Raw genomic sequence first — 20,202 nt, 5'->3', positions numbered from 1 at the left:
TAGCACGGCCCTTCTTCAGATACACAATGTCAAGTATCAATGGGGTTAAATTTGTTGTAACTTTAATTTGATCATAACTTCAAGCTGTGTTTATGCCCAGTTTTTATATTTTCTTCCTCACTTAGCATGCATTTCTGTTCACCACTTAAATCAACTTCAGGGAATGTGATTTATAGATTAGTCTTGCTTTGCTCCCATTGTCAAGTTTTTACTTTACTCTGAATCTGGTTCCTTTTATTTTTGTTAAAAAGACAGGTCAGTATGGAATCCTCCGTCCCCATTAAACACTTGGTACTCATTGTCCCATCTAGCCCTCATCTCCTCTATCTTATCTGTAGTTGCACAGACATAAACACACACACACACACACACACACACACACACACACACACACACACACACACACACTCTCTTCTCATGGTTGCTTTCTTCTTTTTTTTTCCCCTCCTTGGTACTAGTATCTTTTATTTTTGTGAATAAAGCCATAATGTTAGAAGATTTATCAGTGAAATTTTCCTTTGTCTATCTTTTTTTTAATATTTTAATTTTATCAGAGTATAGTTGATGTACAATGTTGTGTTAGTTTCAGGTGTACAGCAAAGTGATTCAGTTATACATATACATGTATTCATTCTTTTTTAGATTCTTTTCTCATGTAGGTTATCACGGAATACTGAGTAGAGTTCCCTGTGCTATACAGTATGTCTCCATTAGTCATCATTCTTGTTTATAATAGTGTGTGTGTGTTCATCCAAAGCTCCTGATTTATCCCTCCCCACTACGTTTCCCCTTTCGTAACTGCAAGTTTGTTTTCAATGTCTGTAAGTCTGTTTCTGTTTTGTAAATAACTTCATTTGTATCATTTTTAATATTAGATTCCACATATGAGTGATATCATATATTTGTCTTTCTCTGTCTGACTTACTTCACTTAGTGTGACAATCTCTGCAGATGGCATTATTTCATTCTTTTTTATGGCTGAGTAATATTCCATTGTACATATGTGCCACATCTTCTTTATCCATTCATCTGTTGATGGACACTTAGGTTGCTTCCATGTCCTGGCTATTGTAAATAGAGCTGCAATGAACATTGTGGTACATGACTCTTTTTGAATTACGGTTTTCCCAGGGTAAATGCCCAGTAGTGGGATTGCTGGGTCATATGGTAGTTCTGTTTTTAGTTTTTTAATGAACCTCCATACTGTTCTCCACAGTGGCTGTATCAATTTACATTCCCACCAACAGTGCAAGAGGGTTCCCTTTTCTCCACACCCTCTCCAGCATTTATCGTTTATAGACTTTTTGTTGATGGCCATTCTGACTGGTGTGAGGTGATACCTCATTGTAGTTTTGATTTTCATTTCTCTGATAGTTAGTGATGTTGAGCATCTTTTCATGTTCTTTTGGCCATCTGTATTGTGTCTTCTTTGGAGAACATGGCTGCTCTCTTCTAATCATTCGAGTTTCTGTTAAAAAACTTCACTGAGATCTTGCCCAACTATCATATCTACAGAAGTTAGTCCCATCACATCACCTATTTTCTTTTCTCTCTAACACCTAAGACTACCGTCATTTTGTGGATGGGTAAAATGAGGCTAGAGAACATAAGGGATTTGTCCACAGTTGCTCAGTTTCTGAGCAGCAGAGAGAAGGCCTGAGAAGCAGAGGGTGGTGCTCAAAGGGGTCTGGAGGTAAACCTAAACTATTACAAAACTTATCTCCTAGCAGTCCCAGGCCTTCCCTCATAAAAAGCAAGACAGCAGTCATTGGCTCTAATTGCTTCAAAGTCTTTTCATAGTGGCCCTTGCTTCTTTCCTTTTTCTGTTGCCTTGATAAAACTGTCTGGCAGAGTGGAGGGACAAGCATGGAAGGACACATTTGCCACATATAGGGTTGACAGATTTAGCAAATAAAAATGTAGAAACACAGCTGTCTTTGAATTTCAGATAAACAATGAATATTTTTTGATTATAAGTATGTCCCATGCAATGTTTGGGACATACTTAGGCTAAAACATTATTTGTGTTTCATCTGCAGTTCAGTTTAACTGGACATCCTGTATTTTATCTGGCACCCCTAACCAGATGGCTGCTCTACAACTACATGCATCCTATAGATAATGGTTGTAAGCCTCAGGTGAGTGTGCTGGGGAAAGAAAACAAGCAATAAAATCCCTTTGAGCTCTGTTGTTTTATTTACTTAGGTGAAACTCTGATGTTCTTTGACAATAGAAACAACACCACAAATATTCCGAAAAGAATATATATTTTACTTTGGAAGCTTTGACTTATATCTTTATCAGCTCAGTTGCTTTGGTTTTCTGTGAATTCACAGCATTTAATATCTAAGCACCAAAGGAACTAGAAAACTGCATGAGTTCATCACCGCTGGACTCGTGTTTGGGTAAACTTGGACAAGCTGATTTACCTCTCTTCATTTGCAAAATGAAGATAATAATAGCCTGTGTCTTATAAGATTGTGAGGGGTAAAGGAGAAATTGTATATGAAAGTGGCTAGTCCAGTGCTTGCCATATAGTAGACACTCAATACATAACAGCTTCACTTTTCTTGCCTCACCACTCCATTTCTGAGAGTGAACAACATCACATTCCCAGACCATGGCAAAATATTAGGCTGAAGAAATTACTGTTATGTCTCAAAGAAATTATTACCCTTACTTACCAATAACCAGATAACCAGCAGAGCCAAACCAATCGATTTGTTCATTCAGGCATTTATTCAGCAAGTATTTATCGAAGACCTAACATGTGCCAGGGGCAGTGTTCTAGGAGCTGGGGACACACGGTAAACGGAGCGAAGTTGCTATTTTCCCATGAGAATTGTTTATATTACAGTGTGTGTGTGTGGCGTGGGGATGCAGATGATGACTGGATAAGCAGGAAAACGTATTATATCACATTTTACATGGAGCAACCAATTAGGGCAAATGTTGTGAAACGGAGTCCTTGAATTTGGTTGTGTGGAGATCACTGGTGGCCTTGATAACAACAATTGTTCCCTGAGGTTGTTTAAGGGAACGAGGGGAGCAGCAGGAAGTAGAGAAAGGAACTTTGCTAAAAAGCAAGGAGAAAAAAAAATGGGTGGCAATTCAAAGGGGATACGGGGTTAAAAGACTGGATTTTTTAATGGGAGTCATGATAGCATGTTTAAGCCGAAAGGAATGACCAATAGAGAGGAACGGATAATGCAGAAGGCAAAGGACAACTCTGGGAGTGAGTGCTTGACAAGGCGATAAGGCAAGAGACTCCAGTGGACAAGAAGATTTGTGCTTAGAGTGCTACCGGGACCTTTTACTCGCTGCAGAAAGATGGGAGGTCGAATATATGAGGTTGAAGGTACAGGGGCTTAGTCAACTCTGCAATGGGAACATGTGGAAGTTCTCTTCTACCTCCTCAGAGAAGTAAGACATAAAATACTTTCACTTCTCTTATCAATAATTATCAATTATTAAGTTGAAAATAATTACTGATGTTAGAAATGACAGCTTCCTCTTGCCAAGCGCCCACTCATATTTGGGATATGTATCCTTGTCCCCCCACCCCTCCTGTGCACAGCGGATTGATACTTTATTCGCAGTCAGCTCTTTTCAGCCCCCTGTGCTGTTCCCAGGCGGAGGTGCTGGTATTTCGATGCTTTTCAGCCATCACATGTTTCTCTCCATTGAGATAAACTTCTTCCAGAAGAAGCTGCCCATCTTGACAAGTCTGTTTTGCGTCTGTGCTCCACTGCACAGCCAGACCTGAAGGTGACAGGAACTGACAAACTCTCTGAACTTGTCCCATTGGATTTGTCTAATGGGCCTTTCCCTGACATAGATGAAAAAGTCATTGACAGAAACAGACCATTTACCAGGAACCTGAGCAGAGGTATAAACAGCGACAGATGAAATAGGTCTCGAAATAAAGCTGGGAAATGCAGGACATATGTGATGGGCTCAAGGAGATCTCTGCTTTCAAATGTCAAGATGAAATGGACGGTGTTGGGTTTTGCAGCCTCGAGTCATTCAGCTGGTTAGTAAGAAAGCCAGTCCCCCACTCCCCATCTCTCTATCTACACCAGAGACAGAAACAGCTAAGTGGTGATGTGAGGGTCAGGGGTGGCTTTCAACAGGACACTCCAGACCCGCAGGGTGAGTTCTCTTTCCAAGGGCAGCGAGACCAAAAAGGAAAAAAAACAAAAACAAACAAAAGAAAAAAAACAAACAACAACAAAACCCCACCATTTAAAACTTTGCAGCCATTTAGAAATTCTAGTTGGAAGGCAGAATTCCTTCTTTCTTTCTTTCTTTCTTTCTTTCTCTCTTTCTGCGTTGGGTCTTTGTTGCTGCATGTGGGCTTTTTCACTAGTTGTGGCGAGCGGGGGCTACTCTTCATTTTGGTGCGCGGGCTTCTCACTGTGGTGGCTTCTTCTGTTGCGGAGCACGGGCTCTAGGCACACAGGCTTCAGGAGTTGTGGCATGTGGGCTCAGTAGTTGTGGCTCGTGGGCTCTAGAGTGCAGGCTCAGTAGTTGTGGTGCACGGGCTTAGCTGCTCCACGGCATGTGGGATCCTCCCGGACCGGGGCACGAACCCGCGTCCCCTGCATCGTCAGGCGGACCCTCAACCACTGCACCACCAGGGAAGCCCGGCAGGCGGATTCTTAACCACTGTGCCACCAGGGAAGTCCCTGAAGGCAGAATTTTTGTTGAAGGAAGCTTTCCAAACAGAAGAGTCACATCTTAGGAGTGATATTTTTAGGTTCTATAATCAACACCTAACGTGAACATCATATAAACTTAGTATTATCCTTGAAAAGCCCTTATATCACCCATAGAACATACAACCTTGTGTTCTAATTTCTATCCACACTGAAATTTGAAAATTATTGCAGTTGATTAAAGGAGAAAACAGAAGGGAAATCCGTGTGTAGATGTCTGGTCTTCAGACCATTCTGCCTCTAAGGCAGCTATCCAACCCCTAGCTTTGAATGAGCACTGGGTGGAGAATGCCATGCGCTCTTTTTGGGCCATAGGTTTTACTTTATTTCCTTTTAATATTAAACCTTGACAACCTTTATAAGTGGTATAGGATGTGTTTGGCATTGTGAGGGTTGAATGGAATAGTGACAGTGCATCAACTCCAGGTTGGGGTGAATGTCTGAGTGTTGATTCATGCTGAAGTAATACCACCTCACTCTGTTTTCTTTAAGAAAAATCTTCAGATAGTCCAGTGGATATGTAAAGTCTGAGTCTCCTTTAAAAGGAGTATGTTGGCTCAATGAAGAGTTAAAATTGCTTCATTAAGGCAATTTAATTTATTAAAGTATTAAGGCAATTTCTTAAATGAAAAACTTAAAAAAAAAATAAAACATGCAACCCAGGTAAGAGTGTCCTCTACCAAAAGATGGTTGGTTGGTTTTCAAAAGGAAAGAGAAGGACGTCTCGGTAGCAGCCCAACATTGGAGTCTGGAAACTAGCACTGTGAGGAGAGAGAGAGAGATGGCGGGGCAGGAAAGGCGCCGAGGAGGAATAGAGCCTGAGCAGCATGGGCGAGCAGAGAAGACCAGCAAGTGCTGACGTGCTCAGGGAATAGAGACATCAGGCCTCCACTTTCAGTTTTCTATTCTGGCTTTTGAAATGCCCTGTGATCTTCTCAGTGCTTCGGTAGGGTCAGTGACCTGCTGCAGCTAATGTGGCTGGGAATTATGCAGTGGGTTAGAGTCCAAGCTGGGATGGGAGAACGGGGAGTGCTACCTAACCTTCCCAGGACCACCCTTACCCCAAGGGTGGAAGCGTCACTATTAAAGACAGATGGTTTTTGCAGGTCCGGGGGGAGGTGAACGGCAGCAAGAGCATCAGAGAAGTCCAAGGTGGAACAGAGATACTCAGGAGCTAGGCAGTGGACAGGACACAGCTGCAGGACCCCACACAGGAGTGGACTGAGACAAAAGCCCCTTCTCCCGAATATGCTAGCATTGGCGTTGCTGACTCAGATGCCGGTGGGACCAGCCAGCAGCACGCAGAGGATGGAAGGTGCTTAGTGTAAACTTAGTGCTGAGCTCCTTCTACTGCAATTAAGCTTCACATCTGCTAAGTTACCTTGGTTTTTAAAACATTGTGGGGATGAGTCAGACAGTGAAACAAAACACTTTCTTGGGTTTCCTACTGCTGCAGGCTTCCCGACTGTGGCCCCCGTCCTGGGGAAGGTAACCCTCTGAGGGGGAAGTGCCCTTCTCTACGATGTGGGCGGGACCCACGCCTGTTTGTGTTTTCAACAAAGAGTCCTGAGAAGTAGCACTGCCTGTTCACCCTCTCAAGAGAGGATTTATGAATGAGGGCCCGCGGATCACACCCAAAGTAGCATCTCTGCCTGCCCCACAGGACGCAGCTCAGCCTTCCGTCGTTATAGAGATGAGCAGAAATCTGTGCTATTTGTTTAGCGTTCGGGGGCTTTAAAGGAAACATGCACTCGTGTTTCTGCCCGCATTTCTTAGTCTGCCACCACAAGGCTGACTCATCCATCTTGGTCTGGGTTCTCCTGAAAGTAGAGTCTCAAAGACTGAGTGTAGATAATTATTTGGGATCCAGTCCCAGAAAACGGGAGGGAGGTTGTGGGGAGACTGAGGCAGGGATCACCATAGTGCATCACTGAGGTTTCCACTGTCTGTATACAGAAAGGGGCTGGGGCACTGATCCACGGACTCCTGTCTCTCAGTAGTTGCAGGTTGGGGGAAGGGAGCATTAACTCTTCTGTCTGAGCTTTCCTTGTGCGAAGCTCCTACGGCTTCAGAAAAGGCCCTAAGGCTGAAAAGCAGAGAGAGCTGGCTGAAGGAGAGAGCTTGAGGTAGGCATGAATTTAGGCGAGGGGGTGCGATGCAGGGCATGCAAAGTGTCTGCTACCATCTCTAATATGCAAGAGATTGGGACCTGTCATTCTCGGGCTGTGCCGAGGTCTGGGTGCTGCTGACCTGACCAGGACTTGGCTTGACAACCCCTCTTTTGCCCCCTCCCCACTGCTCCATTACATAAGCCCAGGATGCCTCTCCTAGACTGTGCTTTTCCTCCTTGCTTCTATAATACTCAGTCTCAAGGTTTTCCACACATCGGAATATGTGAAGAACCCAGCGTGTAGCAGCAACTCAGGGGAACTTTGTTCCCTTTTCTGCTTCCTCCTTTACCTTCTACTGACTTTTCCTTTTCCTCTTTCTTTTCCTCAAAAAATATGGTTGCCTGTCAGGTTTAAGGCCTGCAGACTCTTATCTCTTTTCTCTCCACTATCCCCAGTTATTTGGTCCCAGGTTCAGCTCTCCCCTCTATGTCACTACCTCCACTGGAATATCTCCTGGTAGGGTCTCTCTTCCCAGGTCTTGCCCTGTTTTAACCCTCAGCCAGCTCAGAATCTCCTGGCTATTTTTATGCTCAAGTTTAGGAACCTCGCCTCTAGCGTGGACTCTCCTATAGTTAGTTGAATGCTCCTTTTTGGCAGTCTCCCACTCACCCCAGTTCCATATGCCGAAAAGTGACCTGGCTTTCTACTCCCACCCCATGTCCCCCTCACTCTTCCCAGTATCCTCCCTGTCCCCACAGAAAAAGAAAACAGACTCTCGATTTCGGTTCATGCTACTGTCGATTCATATCTACATGTTTTCAACACCCTGGAACCACCTTTGACCCCTTAGCCTCTCTGGAAGAGGCAGTCTGCCTGGTGCTCATGGACCACAGTGTAGGGTCAAACAGAGGCAGTGGCAAGACTGTCTGGGGGGACAGATCAGGAGGTGAACAGCCGAGTTTGCTAGGGCTTCAGCAACACACTGGGGGCTATAGAATCTGAACGTCAAAGCCAGAAGAATTGTTAGAGAGTAGCTTGTACAACCCCTCATGCTACCGATGAAGAACCTGAAACCCAGAGAGATGAAGGACATTGAAAAAGGTCACGTGGCCAGTTCAGTCAAGAGGGACGGAGCCCTTCCTTCCCAGAGCCCTTTCTGCAATGACACCATTCAACAAGGAGCCTGTGTCAGGGACGTTTTAAGAGCAAGGAGCAGAATACAGAGCTCAAACAATAAAGTTATTTCATATGAAGGAAATTTTAGTTTAGAGGTGTCTGACTTCAGGGGACATTCGAACCAGGAACTTAAGTATTCCGACAAGGACAGGTGGATGGAGGGCCCTGATGAGCTGAATCCAGACCCTGTGACCCCCGGGATCATGTGTGAGACTCACATAGAAATAAGGGCTGTTGGAGACAGGGAAAGAAGACACTAGATGCTTACAGAGCCAACAAAAAATCACTACAAAATCAAAAAAAGGACAGAGGTATGTGATCTGAAGTCTGAATGGTCTAAGGTCATAGCCAGACTATGTTCATTTCAGGACAATCCGGATGGAGGACTGGGTTTGGGGTTGAAGCCAGAGGGAGCTCTGGGACTTCTTGTTTGACAACAGACCTTACGTAATTAATCCCTGTGCCCTGAACATTCTTCCTGTCTGTTCAGAGGACAAGGCTACATTCTTGGGATGACCTAAGACTCCCACTGGAGAGCCTGATGAGGTGGATGGTTTTGCTGTTTCTAGCGGATGGGAAAAGGGAGGGAGTCTGGGAGAGCTGCCTGGCCAGGACCTAGACCTTCTCTCTGGACAGTTGTCTTCCTTGGTGAGCTGGTCAGGGGTCAGGACCCTGTACCCTGTCTCTCATAGTCAGTAGGACTCGAGGCTCTACTTCTTCTTCACGGACATCAATCTCTTCCTCTTCTCCCCACTGCCAACCCTCAGCTTAGGTGTGAGTCTCCTGGTGTCTCGGCCACCGCTACAGTTTGCAAGCTGGTCGTCCAGCCTTGCTTCTTACCTGTTCCAGCGCATCACATGCCCTGTGCCAGGGTACTCTCCTCCAATACCAATTTTGTCATATTTCATTCTCCTGCTCGAAAGCCTTCAGTGAGCCCATACTCACTAAAAGCAGGAGCAGGTCCAGGCTGCTAACCTGGGTTCAAATATCACCTCCTCTGAGACCCCTTCATGGGGTGATCATTCTTGCTTCCAAACCCCAATAGCACTGAGTATCTGTCACACTTAGTTGGAACTGACCATTTTTCCTGCTTTCCATTGTGAATTTTGGTTTTATATTTCGTTGTCTCCTTACTCTGATTCCGTGATTGTGGAAGACAGTGGTGTATATATCTAACTATCACTCAGTATACAGCTCTGTGCCCTGTACGCGGTGGATAAACAAATAGTATTAATTCACTGGGGTTAGACTCTTGGGCTTGGAATCTTGGTCACTTAAGACTTTCTTCTTACCATATTTTTAAATCTCTAGAAATATAGGTTCAAATTATGAGATAGGAAGAAGATAAATGGGAGACATTTTCCTCCCCCTTTCTTACAATTAATTTTCCTTGTCTGTTTGAGTACATATCAGCATCAATATCTAGCTCTGACTTAATTTACTACAAGATGACTTTAAAACCTAACCAGTGTGCATTCCTAGAACTCAAATGGGCGTATGGATTGAAATACCAAATTTGTCATGTCTCCAGCATGCAGGCTCAGAGGAGGATCTCAAAAAACAAAACACACACACAAAACATGGGTTTAAGGCCCAAACAACTTTAAATGGGAGTTTTTGAAGCATTAAAAAATTTCACAGGAGTGTCCTTTGTTGACTCTGATCCATTTAACTATTCTGTAGTTATGAGGCCAAAATTCACTGTTTGAAAGGTCTCAGCATCCTTGTCTTGAAATGGGCTGGGTGCATGTTTGGGGCTTCCCTAGCAGGGATAGATTTCAAATGGTACAGACTTCGGCCTTGGACAGTAGGAAATGAGGCTCCTTCAGTGACTTTTGGCTCGGGTAATGTGACACGGCCACTTGATGGGAATTGGAGGTACCCTGGTGGAGGAAACACACAAAATGGAGAGAGTCAGGTATAAACCTGCCACTTAGAGTTTTCCTGTAACTTAGGTTGGTCAAATGCTGAATCCCAGTTTATGTTCAAAACAAATGGAAACTCATTCTGTGACCAAAATAGATTGCTTGTTTTTATTGTTGATAAAGAGGCAGCCAGGCAGAAGCTGCCTTCACTCAAAGGGACCAAAATGAGGGAGTCCCTTGGCAGGAGTGGAGAAATAAAAGGCAAAGCACTGATCGCCCCCTCCCCCCAGCATCCCACCGTAATTATTCTTGCTGTCCTTCCTCCTTCTGCAGTGGAACAATTGACTAAAAGATTAATACATAAAGAACCCCTTCCTGGGCTTCCTTGGTGGCGCAGTGGTTGAGAATCTGCCTACTAATGCAGGGGACACGGGTTCGAGCCCTGGTCCGGGAAGATCCCACATGCCACAGAGCAACTAGGCCCGTGAGCCACAATTACTGAGCCTGTGCATCTGGAGCTTGTGCTCTGCAACAAGAGAGGCCACGATAGTGAGAGGCCCGCGCACTGCGATGAAGAGTGGCCCCCGCTTGCCACAGCTGGAGAAAGCCCTCGCACAGAAATGAAGACCCAACACAGCAAAAATAAATAAATAAATTAAACCACATTAGAGAATGGCTGAAAACACTTAAAAAAAAAAAAAAAGAACCCCTTCCTTTCTGTTATTACAGAGAGGCTGTGGAATTATTTTGTCTTCACCTGGGTGGGTGGGTGGGCTGGAAGGAGTGGTGGTGCCTGCGGGGAAGTGGACACAGCAGGGGCAGAGCCTGAGTCTTCCTGTGTCAACGGCAGGACATGTGTTTACCGATACGTTTATGCACACAGAGACTCACATATTTGGTCCTGCGACACAAAAAAATCCTAATTGTTTTTATGGGCTGAATGGTGTCCTCCCCAAATTCACATGTTGAAGCTCTAACCCTCAGGACCTCGGCATGTTACAGCGTTTGGAAATAAGGCCTTTAAAAGAGTAAATAATGTACAATGATAAGAGTAAATAAGGGTCATATGGGTGAGCCCTAATCCACTGTGACTGGTGTCTGTATAGAAAGAGGAGATTAGGACACAGACACGCACTGAGGAAAGACCACGTGAACACCTTCATCTAGGACTTTCGGCCTCCAGAACTGTGAGAAAATAAGTTTCTGTTTAGGCTTCCCAGTGTTCGGTACTTCGTTATGGCCACACGAGCAGGCTGATACAACTGTCAAGAAAGAGCAGAGGGAGAGAGAGAAACAGACTTAAAATGGAAAAGCACAGCTTCGGGGCAGCCCTGAGTTTTATTATGAATGAATAAAAGAAGTAATCCGTTCATCCATTCAGTATACACTTTTATTTCAGACCCTTAGAGGGTGGCACGTAGCAGCTGGAAGAAGCCCTCCCTTTCCTCATCCCCAGTAGAGAAAATGAAGCATACCAGGGAGGTTTAATAACCTGTGCCCTGTCTCTGGGAGGCAAGGATGAATCTGGGGATCCACCGATCACTGCACACATAACCATGACCACTGGAATTAAATAACTATTATCTTTTCATATTTTCACTGAACCTAATCTCGCAGAACCAGTGTTATCCCCGAACTTTATGTCCTCACTTTGTATATAGCCCTGACTTGAATTGTGAGTGTTCAAAATAGATAAAATATTTAATATCTTTTTATTGCCCCTCTCAGCGACGCGCAAGGGCCTGGCTGGCCTCGCGCATGCAGTATGGACGTGCGGCTCGCTCACTTAGCTGCTCTTACCAGCTGCTTTGCAAATGGCTCTAGCAGGTGGTGCAATGTGGGGGTGGGGGAGGACTTGCAGTCTGTCCCTGGAGACTTGGCGAGCGTCTCTGGGTAAATGGGTAAAGTACCATCTTGTCGGCTGGAGAAGCTGAAGCTCCCCACGCCCCCCTTCTTGAGCTTATTTCTCCCTTCTGACTCATGTCTGCTGCCTCATTTGAGTTACTGTGCAAACGTTTAGCCAAGAAGCCATACCAGGCCTTGCGCTTATTTACGACCCCCCCAGGGAGTCACAGGGAGGCACTGAGGAGGATTCCATGTGGAGCTTTCTGGTCAAATAAGGACAAAGTGAACCACGCCTTCCATTCTTAGCCAGTGAAGTGTGTGCTTCAGCGTGCCGTGTGCTGGGCGCAGAAGCCTCCCCCAGTGCAGGTTGATCCTTTCCTGGCTCCCCAGTGACCCCAAAGTCGTAGAGCCGTGAATTAGAAGAGAGAAGGGTGGAATATTGTGCCGGGACAGACAGTGCTGGGGGAGAAGAGGGCCCCCTGTTTGCTCCCCTTTCTGAGTTTCCTACAGGAAGTTGATTGTTCATTCTAAGGCAAAAGTGCTTTTGCCATTGTGTATGTCCTATTTGGCAGCAGGAAGCCTTTTAGAAAAAAACCCTCAAAGAGGGGCATGAAACAATGCAGTCAGTCTAAGACATATATGCACGTACATCCAAAACAGAGCCCGAAGGAGTGGAGCTGCCAAACTGGAGGAAGGACCACAGGAGAAATCAACCTCAGTGGGGCGATTTGAAAATCAGGGTGGCCCTGGCAGGGTTCCGCACTTGAAAAGCCTTCAGGTGTGCTTGCCACCAGCCAGAAAATTTGCATTTGCTCTCTGTGACTCAGGCCTGCTTCTTCACCTTGTGAGGGACACAAAAACTCCACACACCTGGCCAGGAGGACTTTAGGAGCCAGTGAGGTGGATGGGTACTAACTAAACAAAAAACAGCTCTTCTGTAGTTCAAGACCAAAAGCACAAATGGTCAACACTGGGGGTGGGGTTTGATGACCAGGGGAGCAGACCCTTCCAGAAGTTCTGATGCTGTGCTGTTATCCCATTTGCTTAGTAAACGATAAGCCTAACATCTAAGCAGTAAGACCTACTGTGTGCAAACCCCCAGGTAGCAGGCTGTCTAGTGGAAATAGTGTCAGCTAGGACTGTTCCACCTATCAGCCCTTGCATGGAGACTTGCCTGTCTGTAGAAGGGACCTAATGCTACCAGCTGTGTACTTTTCAGGGTGGTCAGGAGGAGAAAGCAGACAAAATAGTGCATGCTGGTGCTTGGAACACTGTAAGCGCTTTACGAGGCATCTGAAGACAAGAGGGTAAGTGAGCTTCCATTTCCTCCTTATATATTGGTGCGCAGCACATACTTGGATAATCATGATGGGGAGGGTTTTAAAGGAATCCCTCTGGGGTAGAGACGGAGAATGCTTCTTTATAAGCTTTTATAAACATTTATAGCTAAAATAAAAGAGCAAAAGGAAAAGGAAATAGACCTTAGGCTTCCCATAAATATTTTCCCATCTCTTGGTCCTTTTTTTTAGAAGCATCTCTTTCTGTCCCATCCTCTCCAGCCCCAGCCCCTTTACCTGCTGCTCCTGGCTTGTCTCCAGGGAAATTCCTCCCCTCCACCCTCCATTACAGCTGTCCGCAGGGGAAGGATTCCCCACTCTGCTGGCTTGGAGAGGTAAAAAGGGCCCACTGATGGGAGCTGTTTCTCCATCTCTTTAATCAGCTTCCATCCCCGTGCATGGTTTTATCAAGGAGCCTCTCTGACACACATGCTTTCACAGCTTGGATAACGAGGGCTGGCTCTGCCTCACTCCCCTTCCCACCCTTCTTCTCAGTCCCCCCCCCCCCCCCCCCCCCCCGCCACCGCCTTCCCTTCCCCTGCCACATGCTTTATCTAGAGAACAGCCTTCAGGAGCACTGGGGACATCCCCATCCCCGTCATCAGGGTCAGGTGGCTGTGCAACTTGCAGGGAGCGCAGACCCTTGCAGGCAGCGTGGCTGAGATGTGAATTCCCTGCATGTACATCACGGATACACTGTGAAGAATCCTCTTTGGGGGAGGGGGGAGGGATAGGAGGAAACAAAGGAGGACAAAAGAAGAAAGGTGGGCAGCTCAGGACTGCACCTCTTTATTGTTCATTTCCAAATGAGATGGCAAACCTCCGTGAAGTCCATAGGGGATGTGTCTGGCATGAGTCAGCAACCAGTACAATTTACTGCCAGTTGATTAAATTAGCATTTGTTATAAGCCAGAAAGGAAAGGGGGAGGGTGTTGTGTGCAGGGATAGATGTAGAATGAAGAAAATCTTCTTCATGCCTTTTGAATTATTTATGGCCTGGAACATTACATGCTAAAACCTAACCAGACTTGATAGAGAGAGCCTGAGAAGGATTCTCTCTTCCCTTAAAGCCACAGAGCACAAGCTTTTGGTCCCTTGGAGGACTAGGAGAGTGCTAACAATGACAGGCTAACAGTGAGAAAGTGGAATTCCTAATTTTATTGTGACCTTGAAAACAGAAATGCTGCATAGAAATGCTGCTTCCACCAGGCACAGGAAGACTTAGGTTTCTCAGTAACCTTGTGAGCTATGGACATGAATGTGTGACTGCGTTTCACTTTGATTTTGCGGACTGGGAACTGGGATGACTGTCAGATCAGTGGACAAAGGATAGGTCTCTTCGATCTTTGCCTCTGGCTTCCAGCCAGATGGGAGAGAAACAAAGACTCTGGAGCCTCTGCCTTCGTCCCCGACTCCTCTGCCCGCTCCCTCCTTTTCTCTCCTCTCAGAGCCGATCATTTGGATAGAGTCTGCTGACTGCTCTTACATTTTGGGAAATCTTGTCTAATTGTTTAGGGTGTAAAATGAAGTGATACAATCTCAGAGAGGGGCCCTCCTTTTGGACGATGTGTAACGCAGAAGAGAGAACTCCATGCTGGGTGTGGGTGCAGGGAGCTGGGCAGGGGGGCGGTGAGTGTATGCTCAGGGGAGAAGCGTGTGTCAGACACCCAGCGGCTCCAGCTGGGTACCGAGGTGGCCTGGTGAGCATCTTTTGTTCTTGGCTCTCTGACTGCTGGAAGCAGCAGGACAGCCCACTGCTCGTCCTTAAGGTCTGAAGCTTTTGTCTACGAGCCCCAGTAAAAAGACGAACTGTTGGGATCCCCCTGTAGATTCATGGCCTGCCCCCAGAATAGCTTGCAGGATAGGACTCCTTCTTTTCACCTGAACTGTTGCCCATGAACCACACTGTAATCAAAGGTTTTCACTGAAGTAAAGCATCCAGGGGCATGTGACTCTTCCCGAGAGATACTAGAAGACAGGAGTAAGGGAAGAGTGGCTGAATGAGGGAAAGACAAAAGCAGCGTGGCAGATAACAGGGACTAGAGTCAGACAAAGAAATGGGACATGTGCTTTGGCAAAAAAACCCACAAAAACAAAAAAAAAAAAACAGGGAATGCAGTCATTTCCATGCTTTATCACTGCTAGCTCAATTTACCCATCAGATAAATACATTAAAAAATAAATTGAGTCCAAGGCTGACCCTTTAAGAACTAAATCATTTCTTCCAATTCTTAGTCTAAGTCCTATATTTTCACCTGCATACAAATGAAACAAAGCAGGTGGTGTCTATTGCAGTCTGAGTAAATGAGGAACACCCACATTTTTCTCATGGAAAACAGAAAGGATCATAGTGTTGAATGGGAGCGTGGGGTTTTCCCTTCATCCCCGTTTCAGCACCGAAGGGGATCCATGTACCCCTGGCCACAGCTGAAGGGCTTGGACCCTATGGCATACATACCATGCAGGGCCCACCTCTCCCATAGCTACACCAAGAAGTAAATCGAGGTCATTTTCATAACTGAGGCAAAACCTCCCTTTCCACTAGAATTACTGAGATATTTTAGGCAAATGCAGTTTTCCAAAAAATTAAATGGCAGAATTTGCGTTTGGGAACTCATTAAAAAGCAGCGAGACTTCCTGTATTGCATCAATTATAAATAATTTGGAGGAAAGAGGGTTTGCTTTTTTCTTTTAAAGAAATTATCTGGAAAATTACCCAGGTCTTCGCTTCCTCTTTTCAGATGAGATCTGGACAGATCTGTGTTAAATTCTATAACCTAATTAAGGATGGGTCTAGATGATTAAAGCAGGGGAAGAAACCAAGAAGCCCAAAGTCTGCCCTCAGGCTTGTCTCCAACCAGCCTTACCTCTGATAAGTCAGTTCATCTCTCCAGGCACTAGTGTCTTTTTTTCTCCCCCCACTGAAATGAAGCCAACCCCTTTTGCCACTTGTCTACTTTATAGGAATGCTCTAAAAATTAATATTCACTGTGAAACCAGGAGAGCCTCAGAGGAACGATCCTATCTCAGTACGAAGCATTATCAGTTTTGTTTTGCCTGCCACTCTGAGTTGGCAATGATATATTGTTCAGAATCTTTCTAAAAATCTCCCTTCTTTTTCTGAACCCCATGACCAATAATGATGGGAAACAGTGTACTGGAATAAATCCAAGAAAGAAATAATTTTGCCTGTTTATCAACTCAGCCAATAGGGTTTTTTTTTTTTTTTTTTTTGCGGGACGCAGGCCTCTCACTGTTGTGGCCTCTCCCGTCGCGGAGCACAGGCTCCGGACACGCAGGCTCAGTGGCTATGGCTCACGGGCCCAGCCGCTCCGCGGCATGTGGGATCTTCCCAGACCGGGGCACGAACCCGCGTTCCCTATATCGGCAGGCGGACTCTCAACCACTGCGCCACCAGGGAAGCCCCAACCAGTAGGTTTTAAAGCGACTACGATCATTTTAAGTGGTTCAGTGATGGTATAAGCTATGTACTGTTGAAGGAGCTTCAGTTGCTGACAATCTTATCCTTCCTTGCCCAGGTTTTTCTTAGTGTTAAAATTGGTATAGAGAGGAGAATGAAGATTTGAGTCTCAGGGATTTGGGGAGGCGAATCATGCTGAGGAGCTATGTGATTTTGGTTACTAAATGTTTGTAGAATCTGTCCTCACCCTTTCCATCCCTAACACCCCATTTTGATTCAGGATCTTATTGTTTCTTGCCTGGATGTCTGGAGCAGCCTTGGAAGTGGTCCTCTTGACTCTAGTTGTTATCTGTTAAGCAATTCTCTATACTGCTGCTGAGAGTAATTCTGGAAAGAAGGCTTTGGCTTCTTGGAGCCTACACTGCCCAGTAGATACAGTCCAGGTCCTCCCGGGGAGGGACTTCCATGCTGTGTTCACACCGTAGCCACCTGATTCTCCAGCTTCAGCTCCCATCATTCCCTGCCTTACAGAGTCTTGTTCAGCAAAAGCAAACTGCATGTCCTTTCCCGCCATGGACAGTGCTGCTATTTACCTTTGAACTTTTACCCTTGCTGCCCTCTCTGCCAGGACTATCTCAAAGCAAGCAGACAAAAACAGACAGACAGACAAGGAGCGCCCATAACTCCTTATTCACCCTTCAGAAGTCAGATCGTGTGGCACACACCCTGTCCCCCTTTCCCCCCTTCCCCTCTTTCTCCTCTGGGGTGTGCCTGTCTTCTGGATTCTCCCCCTCTGAGAATCTGGGCAAGGCTATAGCATTAAGCTGACATGTAATGTTATATGGATCTCGGTATATGCTTGTCTACGCCCTGAACAGTGAGCTCTCTGAGGAGAAGGAACTTGTCTTTTTCATATCTGTGTCCTAAGCAATACCTGCTTCAAGAAGGGATCCAGTACATAGCTAAGCACACACTTCTTAAGTAGCTCCTATGTGTAAGGCACTATGCTAGGTGTTTGGAGAAAGTTTCTAATACTAGGCTGTTCAAAGAGAAAAACTGTTTGATAAGTATATCAATGCATACTTGTAAAGTCTTTATTTTCCTGAATGAAAGATCCAGAGTTATGCAAATAATTAGCAGTTGGGGGAACTCTGTGTCAACCGCGGGCCATCTGGCTGTGTGAAGTCATAGCAAGTTGCTTCTCTTTGCTGCCGCCACTCTGGGGCCCAGGGTTTTCTTGTAGCTGTGGCCTTGGGTATAGAGACCTCCCCCTTCTCTGAAGTTCTCTGCCTTGTATTCTGTTGCCATGGCAACAACCCACTTTCATTCTGGAACTTCACGCATGGGAGAGGGGAACCCTTTACTAACATGACATACACGATGAAGGTTATTTAAAAAATAAGTTGACAAGGTTAGTCATCAACGTATTATGCTAGTTCCACAAATTCCGATTTAGTGGTGGGATTGTTTGTTAGGTATTTCTGAAAATATTGAAAAATGGATTAGTGTCAGCATATGAGATTTGGTGTATCCTTTGTTTAAATATCGGTCTATGTGTCTGTTGTGATTCTTTTTTTTTTTTTTTTTTTTTGCGGTACGCGGGCCTCTCACTGTTGTGGTCTCTCCCGTTGCGGAGCACAGGCTCCGGATGCGCAGGCTCAGCGGCCATGGCTCACGGGCCTAGCCGCTCCGCGGCATGTGGGATCTTCCCGGACCGGGGCACGAACCTGTGTCGCCTGCATCAGCAGGCAGACTCTCAACCACTGCGCCACCAGGGAAGCCCGTGATTCTATTTTTAATGCAAAAAGTATTTTTATTCTCTAAGTATATGGAAAACCTGTTTTCAGTCAATCTACCGTAACAAAGAAGAGAGCAACATTTCTAGAAGGAAGGCTGAGTGATCTTGAAAGGCTGGGAACACTAGGATACTAACACTTGTCCAGCACTGTAACAAATCTGCTGTTAAAAGATATGTGGAAACATAGTAACGTATCATTTAAAGTACTTTTCTGGAATAGAGTCAGAAAAAAAAAATTGCTAGCAGACTTGCTTTTTAAACTCCTTTATATATTCAGGTGAGCAAGTGCAGATAAATATTGCAGAGCCTATTTCATTGTTCAGTGACTGCACAAGCCTGATAGAGAGATTCCACGTGCTCTAATGACTCTAAGATGTCTTAGTCTGGTTCCGTGAGCCCAGCCTCCTTGTAGCTCAGCATCTCTTCTCTTTTCTCCCAGAGAAATCAGGATTCTCTTCCTAGTTCAAATAGGGGCTTACCCCTGGCTTAGGCTGAGTTCCTTTTGTCTCTTTACCCAGCCAGCTTCTCTTTTCTAGTTTCCAGCTTTTACCCCCAACACAGACGGAGAACTCTGGTTTATTGAAGAGGCTGGTCTCTGCTGAGTTTCCGCATGAAATGATATGGTTCACTGTCTCTTGCCTCCAGATGCCTGGGTTCCCCCTTTGATCACATATGCCTTGCAACTCCAGCCCATTTGTCTTCTCTTGGAGGAGCCAGACAAGGTTCTCATTTATTCCCTGGCAATCAGCTATTGCCGTCACACAGAGACACACAGCGCATGGGCATTATTACACCAGGGACATCGGTGCTCAGGCACGGGCCAGGGCGGGGTAGAGGTTGGACTGGCAGGCTTATCTGTGACAGAATTCATCAGTAGGCGGTTTTTCTGACAAAAACAAAGGTGACAGTCTTCTTAGCAGGCATCATTCTCAGTGGCTGCCCTGGGCCTGGCCCTACGTGGCCGCCATGATTAGTTCCTTATGACTCAACACATAGTTGCAGGCGATGAGATCGGGGGGCACCTAACGGAGTGACCCAATTGGATTTTGTCCACTGAGATTCTGAACTCAAGAAATCTCAGTGATAGAGTGAGCAGTGGGAGGTTAGTATAGCCACAACAGGCCATGTCCAGGCTGAAGGTGTACGGAAGCAGAAACTAGGAGTAAGTAGAATCTATTGGGTAGAGAAAGGAGACACAGAGCATACAGAAAAAGTACGATAGTCAGGGGCCAAAAGAGAATGGAGTAGACACACGGAGGGGGAACAGAAATGCTGAAAAAGAGAGAGGTGGAGGGAGAAGGGTGGAAAGAGAAGGGTGAGGAAGAGCAGGACCGGGAGAAGGAGAATACAAGAAAGGTGGAGAGAAGGACGACGAGAGGGAGAATCCCTAATCTACTTCAGTTCCACTCAGGTTCCCATGGGATAGCATAGACTAGTCCTCAAAGGAGCCAGCTCATCTTGGTTCAAATCCTGGCTCATCACTTACTAGCTTTGTAACTTTGGGCAAGGTACTTAATCTCCTTGTACCTTAGTTTCTTCATCTGTAAAGTGGGTATAAGTGCAGTATCTACCTGATAGGGCTATAGTGAGAAACAAATAAGTTAACACACGTAAAGTACTTATCAGGGTGCCTGGAACACTATGTAAGTGTGATCTATTTTTACTATCAAAGTTCTTGGTTTCTACTGAAGGTCTCTCGTACTGCCTCACGCGGGTCCTGACAGCAGTCGCCATCCCCCCAGACTCCATCTGAGTTGAACACATTTGTGAATATCTGCTCCTTATGATCAAAAACAGCTTAACTGTAACACCTTAAGGGTACTTTCCAAATTTTAAATGTAAAAACGAGTCACGTTTTCTTTTGAACTTTATAAATTTAGGATAAAAATAGAAACCAAGTGTGTGCCTTGTGGGAACAGAAATAGGCAGAG

At 45.6% G+C, this 20,202-nt stretch overlaps 1 protein-coding gene across 1 annotated transcript in view; it reads left to right on the top strand.

The window, feature by feature from the left end:
* Window positions 1-13,197, top strand: part of LOC307187526 (uncharacterized protein) — a 239,132-nt gene extending 225,935 nt beyond the window's left edge. Inside the window, exons 7-8 of the transcript XR_013828634.1 lie at window positions 2,040-2,138; window positions 12,935-13,197. The gene's annotated coding sequence lies outside the window, so the exon portion shown is untranslated. The remainder of the gene's footprint in view (window positions 1-2,039; window positions 2,139-12,934) is intronic.
* Window positions 13,198-20,202: the final 7,005 nt, after the last annotated feature.

Source organism: Stenella coeruleoalba (genome assembly GCF_951394435.1).
Source record: "Stenella coeruleoalba genome assembly, chromosome: 6".
NCBI classification, from domain to species: Eukaryota; Metazoa; Chordata; class Mammalia; order Artiodactyla; family Delphinidae; genus Stenella; species Stenella coeruleoalba.
Note: the sequence above shows the minus strand (reverse complement) of the source record. Positions and strands in the feature narration are given on the sequence as shown.